Source organism: Rhodnius prolixus, unplaced genomic scaffold, assembly GCF_049639745.1.
Source record: "Rhodnius prolixus isolate KJV_2025 unplaced genomic scaffold, Rpr scaffold_4, whole genome shotgun sequence".
In the NCBI taxonomy this organism is placed as follows: Eukaryota; Metazoa; Arthropoda; class Insecta; order Hemiptera; family Reduviidae; genus Rhodnius; species Rhodnius prolixus.
In genome coordinates, this window is record NW_027411614.1 from 28,814,152 (window position 1) to 28,823,536 (window position 9,385).

The window sequence follows — 9,385 nt, forward strand, 5'->3', positions numbered from 1 at the left end:
GCGGGAGTTGAACTTGCTTTTTCTTTTTTTTCTTTTGCACTTTTTTTTTTTTAGAAGTCGCCAGACAGTCTACTATAATTATTTCTCCAAATTATTAATTATTACAGATCTTTGAGACAGGACAAATTTATTTGTTTATTTTGGTAAATAAAATTCTATGTCGACCACATCATTGTCCACTGTTGCCAACTTCTTTTTCTATCCCTAATTCACCAATAAAGAAAAATAATTGGAAATTTGGACGTTATTTTTATACGTTACTCTTGCAAAAAAATTTCTATGATTCTTCTAAACCTAAAAGTAGGTGCTTACATTTTCCAGTGTGATAACTCTACTATACAACGAAAAGAACTCTAGAATTGTCCCGATATTCTTTAATAAGTTTTTATACAATTTAGTAGGGCGCCACGGTAGCTAAGCGGTTAGAGGCGAGACCTGCGAAGCTAATATGTATTGTGGTACTGGGTTCGATTCCCGGTCTTAGGCCTTGGATTTTATTTAATGGTTAATAAAAGAAAATTACAGTAAAGTATGTTTTGCTAGTCGCCTCCGTCCTCGACACCAAATTGGTAGTTGGACGTTAAGCCCCGCCTGAAAAAATAGGCGATTACTTTACTTTACTTTACTTTTTTACTACAATTTAGTATTTCAACTCAATTTAACATACGTTTTTTATATCATATGGCAATTAATACCAGTAACTAAACAACACTATTACACATCTCCCCTCTGAATTTCGCTTGCTATCTCTCACCCCTCAATCTTTTCTAAATCGACGTCCCGAACGAGTGACACTGTCTCTGGCAAATCTCCCTGTACCACTTCCGATGAAGTATTGTTCCAACCGTTTTTCATAGATCTGCCAATCATCCGTTATTATGTTGAATTCCGCAATACTTCCAACCTGATACATTATACCTGTTTTAGGTGCTTCACCTTGACTCTTTCTATTCTTTGGAGGTGCCATAATTTATTTTACTCGTCGCCAGTGTATTATCTCTACTATACAACGGAAAGAACTCTAGAATTGTCCAGATATTCTTTAATAGGTTTTCATACAATTTACAACTCAACTTAACATACGTTTTTTTATATCACATGGCAATTAATACCAGTAACTAAACAACACTACTACATCCAGTAGAGAAAAAATCAAATGAAACAATTATTTATAAACGTGTTCAAAGCTTTCAACCAAATCTTGGTCTTGGTTTCAGCCATCTTGGGGCTGTGGTTCGCAAAGGTGGTACTGAGATATAGATGAACAGTGCGTGATGAGTAAGGAAGAAGTGATCTCGTTAGTTTGGTCATGTGAGTGTGAATGGCCTTGAATGTCCAGTTCTCTGGATATTTGTGGGTTCCTAGTAAATCACTTTACAAAAAAAAAAAAAAAAACGGTAGTCTTTTATTAAAATGAACTAGAAATTATATTTGGTTGACTCTACATAGAATTTTTTTTAAAAAGTGCGTCAATATCTGAGCAATGTTCTCTCGTTGCAGAAATCCCTTTTTTTATCCATGAATAGAGAGCTGTGAGAAAGACTGTAAGGCTGGAAACATAGTGGAGCGGCGGGCAAAGCGGCGATGATAGCGAAGAGCACAGCGGCAAAAACAAAAACTAGAAATAGATAGAGTTGCTCTATCTTCGCTTTGCTCGCCACTATGCGCGGTCCCATATGTTTACTTGTGTTTGATTTCGCCGCTTCGCTCTTCGCTATCATCGCCGCTTTGCTCGCCGCTCCACTATGTTTCCAGCCTAAGACTTCTTATTAAAATCGCATTCACTAAACCATTTTTCTGATCCATTCCCTAGATTCTTTTAAACAGAGAATTTAAAAGATGTTTTACCACATACATTACCAACTTAGTTGACATAAAATTAGATTCTTAAAGTACCAATTTTTAACTTAAATTTAGCAATTTTATGAGCTTGGGTTCCTGATAATTTTAACAAGTACTATTAAAGAAGTTTATGAAGCACGAAATCATACCTAAGATAAATGAAGAAAGCAAGAGGCAATTTAAAGAGATGCATAGACATGCTCTTTCCTGCCAATTGTCCCTTACTGCCAAAGAAATAGATTCGGCTTTAACCGACTTACAGCCATTGTCTGCTTTACAGATGCAATTCCGGCTTGATTCTGATACACCTAGATTTAGAAATGCTTTTAGATAAGCAGAAATAAGAAAAGAAAGAAAAAATTTATGAATAATCACCTTGTTTTTCGGGTATCCCCAAAGGAAATAGTCCGTAGGTGTCAAATCCGGTGAGAGAGGTGGCCACTGAATCGTCCCCCGAGTCGACATAACACGCCCATCAAATTGCCTACCGTGATATCTCTTTACATACCTTGCATTCTAAGCAGGGCAGCCGTCATGCTGGTACCACATCTTTCGTCTCCTCTCAAGGGGTACATTCTCCAAGAAGTGTAGAGGAAGAATGTTGGTGAGGAATTGAAGATAAAAATCTCCATTCATTTTCCCTTCATAAAAGTATGGTCCTATAAGTTGATTCCCAACAAGACCACACCATACATTTATTCCAAGTACAGTCTGATGACGGGTTTCGTATGTGATTCGAGAATTTTCTTCGGCCCATACTCTGAAATTCCATCGGTTTATGATGCCGCTATTGGTGAATTTAGATTCATCCGTCCAAAGAATATTCATTAAATATTCTGGATCTTCTGACAATTGCACATCGATCATTGGAATAAATTCTATACGGCGTTCATGATCAGTAGGGCGCAATCCTTGTATGATATGGGCCCTATAAGGTCGTAAGTCGTAGCTTTTTATAATCCTCCAAACAGTACTTTTAGAGATACTTTACTGATTCTACGTACGGATGAAGAAGGGTATTCTCGGATCCAGAAAAGTACATCAAGTTCATTGCCAAACGAACGGACAGGTCTTGGAAAATTCTGATTTTTTAAATTTGGACAACAGATCCAAATTCCCGAAAAGTATGTGCTACACGTAAAAGTGTCTTTCGCGGTCGGGGAACCTCTCCTCTCCTCTTCTCAACTGAGCGCTCTCAAAGCAACCCTCCCATATTCTTAAAAAAACATCATACATATCGACGTTGAAAAGGTTGAAACACTATTCTTGGCCTGTTCAAAGAAGCAATTAACAATAACTGTATCATTAGTGTAGGTACACGTTGAATAAGTAACTGTAAACCTAGTAACTTAACATTTATTACTAATCGTTAAAAGTGCAAAATATTGGATTTCTTATAAGAATCATGTTTTCATTCATAACTTGTAAAATATCGCTCACAGAAAAAAACCGTTCAAGTAAATTTTTCTTACTAAAAATAGAGGAATCTATTTCTTAAATAAAAACCACATCTCCCCATTTGAAAAAATGAAGTTGGTGCCTGTATCTCGCTTCTGGAAGCACCGAAAAAAAATTACAAATTAAATTTGGATTTCTAGCAAAAAACTAAGGGAACACGTATTTTTTAAGTTTTTTTTTATAGCTATCTTAGTTTCCGAGAAAAAGTCGTTATCCATATCGCTTGGGACACCCTGTATATGATGTCTATATTGAGAACTTTTGAACGAGCCATAACACACCGGTTTCTTTGAAATTTGTTACATTACAACGCGAAGCATCCTCATTAAGGCAGCAATGTGTCAATTTCCTTGGTATGAATCTTTCTAATACTATATCTTCCAATAGACTCAGCACTCTAAAGTAAAGTAATTGCCTATTTTTTCAGGCGGGGCTTAACGTCCAACTACCAATTAGGTGTCGAGGACGGAGGCGACTAGCAAAACATACTTTACTGTAAATATCTTTTATTAACCATTCAATAAAATCCAAGGCCTAAGAACGGGAATCGAACCCAGTACCACAATGCATATTAGCTTTGCAGGTCTCACCTCTAACCGCTCGTGGCGCCAAACTCAGCACTCTGTCTCCTAACCAATCGACTTACTGGCCAAAATCTCTGAGAAAACTTTTTGACCTACTCGACTTCTTTGTCTGCGCATCATTCTTCAATTTTCATCCAGAAATACAAACAATAAACGATCTGTCATCTGGCCACAGTCTATAGCCTCACTGATTCCATACCCATTCTATGTAGAAACATTCTGAATAACGGGCCAACTGATAGAACACACTTTCGTTCTATTCTAGCAGAAAAAAAAAAAAAACTTGATTTAATACAACACTCAAGACACCGCAACAACTGGTCAACAAGGTAAATTTCTTCTCAGATGCAAGTATTTGGAATCACTAGTGGAAGTGAAATTTCTCTTCACAACTCTAATGTCAGTTTATGAAGGGGAATTAAACTCTGAATGTGGCATTGTGTCTATGACCTGAACTTGTAATTCGGGATTCGAGATTTTATTTGTTACAATAAATGTTAATGCTAAACAATCTGCGGCAAATAATTTTTGCATATTAATTATTTTTGTGAGCTCATTAAAAATTGCAAAACACTTAATCTGCTTTACTACTAACACCTTAAAGAAGCACTTGTAATGCAAAATATGGTTGAATGACTTAGTAACAAATCAGTGAAGTTTCTAGTCCATTTAAAGTTGGTTAATCCGTCATATAAAAATAAAATGAAAGTTTTAAAATGTAGATAAAAAAGAAGGTTTGCATGCTGGCATTGCTGTTAAAAGAGGATTAAGTCAAGATAACGTCAGCCAAGATTAGAACCACGTCTTGATGTGGTCATTTCATTTGCCTTTTGTACTGTCCCACTTTAAGTTTTTCATACTTTCTTTAAAATTGAAAGAAGAACAAAACCATTTAATTTTGTTTTTTTCTCTCATTAAAGACTAAAGCTTTTTAAAACAATCATCTTAATGATTTTAAGAGCTGCAAAAAGTTCATTAAATAACAAATCATGGGAAACAAAATCTATTATAAAACCCTTTCTTTCTGCACTTCTTTCTGAAGGCTATTTTATTTAATTTTTTAGCTTTTAGAACTAATGTTTTTCTTTATTTAGTTTAGATTCTCTTGTATAATAAGATTATCACAATGTGACCCCAACATTAGTTTTCCAGGGATTCTAAAGAACCGTTTCAAATTTGAAATGGCAGTTCAGAATTACGATAAACGCCCAAAGACTCAACTAGGCAGGTTTTAGAGATTGATCCCTCCGAAATAAATGAACAATTACAAATTTTCTAGTAATATTCTGAAACAAATTAACTTATTATGTAGCCCACCAAAAATATCTAGAAAATTCCAGCTCTTATTCAAATTTTAAATGGCTTAACACTCATACTTCTATACAGACACCTGTTCTCTGCACTCAAAAGATCATCCTCTGACTTTGGCCAGTCAGACTATGGTAAAAGAACATCTGTTATGGCACCCTTTACTCTTGTCTGATTTATTACAGTTAAGGGTCTAGAAAAAGGCAGTTCTTCTTCTTCAACATGCCAAACTCTCAGCTGTATGTACCCTTAATCCTCACAGGAAATAATAAATTCTTGTATTGACTACCTACCCCCGCTTCCTGAATTGCTTTTAATCAAATTTGTAGATCAAAATGAGTGCTTTGAGCATACATTGAATAAAATCATGAGCTAATTTTGAAAACATTTAAGAAACGTAGAAAATTGGGCTACTTTTAGTAAAGGAATTTGCCCATTAATCCTCTGTCAGGTCTCATGAGAGGTAGCCTAATGAGATGTAAAGTTAGAGCTTTCTGATTTTTTAAATTTTGTGCTTGAGTAGTCACATTCATATTGCATAGTCTATTAGCCTGGCTTAGCTATTTGGAAACTGTTTCAGAAACTAGTTGAGTTGGACTAGTGTTCTCTTGGCAATAAAGGAACACATTGTCGAGCTGTTCATGGTTTATAGACTGTATACTATAATACTCACTTGACTAGTGAATCAACTCAAACTTCCAGATGACCTCTATCTGCCTCACCACAAATTAACATTCGACCCTAATAAACGAAAACGACCTTTATCTGGCAAAAATCAAGATATCATTCGGGCAAAAGAAAGACAACCGCAAGAAGCCTAACTGCATTTCATTCCCTAGTGGCTTGTAAACAGTTCTGAAAAACTTCTCAATGTAAAATTTCTTACCATCTAGCGGCTATTACTAAAACTAAAAATCTCAAGTAGTTTTTAAAATCACCACTAGGTAGGGCAAAAGTCTAGTTTTTATTAAAAACGTCCTTTTATTCTCTTTCACTTTTATTTATTTTTTAAAATAAAGATCCATTGACAATAAATGATGTCACAATTATATTCTGCTTTGATCCATCTATATGTATGTGGTACTTATATACTGTTTTGTTTCTTCTTTTCTTTTTTGCGACTAAGTATTTTAGGAATTTGAACTAGATGGAACCATTTGTCAGGAGCATCTCTTTTCTCAGAGATTTTTACAATTTCCTCCCTCACACCTAATTGTTAGGAGTATAGGGAGAATATATTGTATTCATGATTTATACCCAAACAAATTTTATAATACTCAATACTAAATCAGGCAAGGCGAACTAAACATGAACTAGGTTGGAATTATTTGCTGGCACCAAAATCTCTAATAAGGACTTCAACTACGAAAACCAGTTTGAATGGCATTTCCATCTTCTAAAAACCGTAAGTTGTTTTAACCTAGATTTCTTTTGTATGACAGTCATATTGTATTTTTTTATTTTATGTAAAGACAATTAAAGCAAACAAAAACAAAAGACTGTGCAAAAGAAATAATTTTGTTAAGCAAGATTAATTCAGTCAAAGAACATGTTGAACAAATTTAAATACAATAACTTTTATTTTGATGGTGGAATATCTATCTGTTGTAGTTTGGATTGATTAAATAAAACCTTCACCATATCTTGTGAGGAGTCCTTATAAATAATGAATCTTTAGATTCATATTTGCTGTGCTTTCATAAACAATTTTGTAAATGACAATTGAGAACTAATGTAAACTTAAGAATACATATACCTATTAAAAAAAGGAAGTTAAGTAATTTGTATAGAAATTATTTCTTCTAATGTGTTTATAAATTGAAATTAGCTGTCCATGGTTTTTAGGCTATGGCTGCTTAATTGTCTGCAACAGCAACTGCAGAGCATTCCTCTTCGTTAGATTTGGATTGGTACGAACTAAATTTTCTATAAATCTGTGAATAATTACCATCATACTCCATCATATTGTATATATTGACCCAAAAAGTAGTTCATCGAAATTCCTACAGAATGCAGAAGCTTAAAATATGAATCAATCAAATGAATCAGAATATAAAAATGTGAATTAATTATGAAAGTTTACTCTTACAGAGACTTTTTCATTGTGGAAAAGAGTTTAGAACTAACAACTCTGAATACCAAGAGCAATCAGCAAATCTCGACATTTAAAAAAATCTCACATCCTTCAGACTTAATTAATCGATTTCTGTTCTCAATTTTTTTTGGGAGCAATGAACAACGATTTGGTTTCTTAATCCTCTAGAAACTCCACGATTGTAGTGATCGAGTATGCTTGAAAGACGGGTTCTTCGTTGGTTAGTAAAAATCGATTAAAAAGGTAAGGGCCAAATAAACAGGTTAATAAGACATTTTCAAAAAAGGGAATTAATTCACAGTAGTAGTACGGTAGTATTAAAGTAGTAGTAGACCTTGAGTATACTGCCAGCTGCTTGACACTTATGCAACGATTACTTCAATTAAGGTTACTTGTTCTCAATTTGTATCTTTAAATCGATTTATTTTGTAATGTGCCGATTATTATGGGTTTAAGATTGCCGATTATTTGTGCTGGGCTTCAAGTCGTTTTGAATAAAAAAAAAAAGTAAGTAAAAAAATGTAAAGTAATCGCCTATTTTTTCAGGCGGGGCTTAACGTCCAACTACCATTTAATAGGTGTCGTGGACGGTGGCGAATAGCAACCATATTTTAATATTTCTCATTTAACCATTAAATAAAATCCAAGGACAAGACCGGGAATCGAACCCAGTACCACAATGCATATTAGCTTTGCAGGTCTCGCCTCTTAACCCGCTCGGCTAACGTGGCGCCTTAAGTCGTTTTGAATATTTGTGGTACTAAGATAGTTTTCTACAACTACCTGGGCTTCCTATGATACCTGCTCTTATCGCCGCCCCAATAGACTCTTGAGAAGTGTCATTTACGAATTGAGATATAACGATCATTATTTACACACTATATACAATATCGTATATAAAAAGAAATTAATAAGCAGGAGTTTCATTATATTATATTCATCAGGTGATTCTAGGAAATGGGTAAAGGGGAATTTCGTTATTGTAGCTTGCAGGTTACAAAAGAGGTTGAGTTCAAGTTATTAAGTAGTCTTCAATTTCCAATGAAAATTCTTGCAGAGTAAATTCTCTTTTCACTTACTAGAGGTAAACTCATAAGTGTTGCCAACTTCTAAGGTAGGGGAGGCAGAGGCAACCAAAAGAGGTTGTGGGCTATGGGCGTGGACAGCATGAAATTTCCAGCTTCTAATTGGCCAATTCATACGCCCATATTTAACACCTCTACCTCTGCTTTTTGATTGGTTAATTATTTTATCGTTAAATATATGTAAGATTTTTTTTTTTTCACTCTAGGTATTTGATAAATTATCAGTTTATGCAATAAAATGTTATATGAAAATATCTATTCAAATGTATTTATTGGTTTATCTTATTCATTCTGTTTTAAAAAATACAATTAAGTACATTTCTATGATTTTAAGGAAAAATAAGGGGAAAAAAACAAATCTGCGTAGAGGTAAGTCGATAAAAGGATCTACGCTACAATGTGAAGTTAATATGGTTGGATAGGTATTTGATAAATTAACAGTTTATGCAATAAAATGTTATATGAAAATATCTATTCAAATGTATTTATTGGTTTATCTTATTCATTCTGTTTTAAAAAATGCAATTAAGTACATTTCTATGATTTTAAGGAAAAATAAGGGGAAAAAAACAAATCTGCGTAGAGGTAAGTCGATAAAAGGATCTACGCTACAATGTGAAGTTAATATGGTTGGATAGCCTTTTAATCTTTACCCAAACATTATAGAATAAACGTGTAGTTGAAGAGGCGATTGACAGTTCAAAGCGGGGTAGTATCCAATCCGAGCAATAGTGAACAATTTAGCCAGTAATCTTATAACAAAAATTAGTAAGTTCTTCAACATTGTTTTCTGTACAGATACTGAATCTGATCACACGTCCAAACAGTCAGAGATCAATGGTAATGCCTCTTCTTCTTCACAAATTCTATTTTTAAAAAAACTTTTGATATGAGTCTTATTAAGTAGAGATGTCTTGTGAAACCAGAATGCTCAACAAAGAATCCAACCAGGAATCGTGTAAACATAGCAACTTTCTTCAAAAAACCATCATAGTAATCTTACACAAGAGGGT